This window comes from Arachis ipaensis, chromosome B04 (assembly GCF_000816755.2).
Source record: "Arachis ipaensis cultivar K30076 chromosome B04, Araip1.1, whole genome shotgun sequence".
In the NCBI taxonomy this organism is placed as follows: domain Eukaryota; kingdom Viridiplantae; phylum Streptophyta; class Magnoliopsida; order Fabales; family Fabaceae; genus Arachis; species Arachis ipaensis.
Window position 1 is genome coordinate 21982085 of NC_029788.2, and position 1450 is coordinate 21983534.

A 1450-nucleotide genomic window follows, 5' to 3' on the forward strand; every position below is an offset into this window, starting at 1 on the left:
AAAATCTTACTCAGGAGATAAAAAAGAATGTAGTTACTGATTCTTTATTTAGGAGATATACTTTGATTATTATACTTATTTTTAAGTTGTTAGGATTTGAATTTTTAAAAGAGTTGTATGCAACTGATTCTAACTTTTCTGCTATTTATGCCTTGTGTGAAGATGCTTCATTTAACAAATTTTATAGACATAAAGATTTTCTATTTCGTGGTAATAGAATCTGTGTGTCTACTTGTTCTATTAGGTTGCATTTGGTTCTGAAAATAGGATAAGATAAGACACTGAGAACAAGACATAAATGACAAAGACACAAAAATTAGTGTTCTTATATTTTGTTTGGTGATAAACTAGAACAAATTATAAAAGTTTAATTTATTCACATTTTTTCATTCAAAAAATTTGAGAAAAAATATAATAATAAAAAATATAATTATAAAAAATTAACAAGAATAATAAAAAAATAAAAAATAAATTGTATCTCTGTTAGTGTCTCTATGTCCTTTCTGTTAAGATAAATACAAAATACACTAATTCAATGTCTCTATATACAATATTTCTATTTATTTTTATCTGTCAAACACAATTTTATATCTCTATATCTTTATTTCAGGTCCCGGTGTAAACAAAAGGCAACCATATAAACCGTCACATTAACTTTTCCTCTAAAACTTAAATTTCAATATATTGCAAAGAACACACACCAAAAGAAAATGAACAACGACATATTTAAGTATATGTAGTTTGATTATTATGATTATCCACTAGTATATATATGCTCCCAACTCTTCAAAGTAAACCACCGAAAAACCTAAATACAAGAAAGAAAACAAAGGGAAGCAAACACTTTCTTTTTTAAAATAAAAAATAATAAGAGCAGGAAAAGAGAAAAGACTCCTTTTTGAACTAGCTATCAACATTNTCCATTTCTTCTTTCGCCTTACAGCATCATTATTCCTTCCAATTTTGGCTCTTCTACGTACACCTTCATGAAAATCAAAACCAAATAAGCAAGAAACTTAAATAAAATATAACAAGCTAAGCCAATTTAATGCCAATTTTTTCGCTTAAAATATGGGTATGAAAATTTTTAGTTATGTCTAAATAAAAAATGTTTGATAACAAAAAATAGATAAAACTTGTCTTATTTAAAATTTATTATTAAATGTTATAACAATTAATGATTATTAAATAAGATAAATTTTGATTTTTTTTTGTCTTTTTAACATTATGATACTTAAATATTCACTTTTTTTAATTTTTTATTTTTGTAAGGAGGATTGGAATACTTGTATTTTGATCTTATTATAAAAAGTACAACTAGTGAAATCTAATCTAGCCTTTAAAGTCTCATGGAAAGGATAACTAAAAATTTTTGGACAAAGATTTCTTTTCATTTTCAAAAGTTAAATTTGAGATAATTAATTAGTTAAGAAACTACAATATTTATCAT

The 1450-nt window shown here is 24.0% G+C and overlaps 1 long non-coding RNA gene across 1 annotated transcript in view; it reads right to left on the bottom strand.

The window, feature by feature from the left end:
* The window catches only part of LOC110270977, a 1188-nt gene continuing 657 nt past the window's right edge, over positions 920-1450 (bottom strand). The window contains exon 2 of the long non-coding RNA XR_002360840.1: positions 920-982. This is a non-coding gene — a long non-coding RNA (uncharacterized LOC110270977). The remainder of the gene's footprint in view (positions 983-1450) is intronic.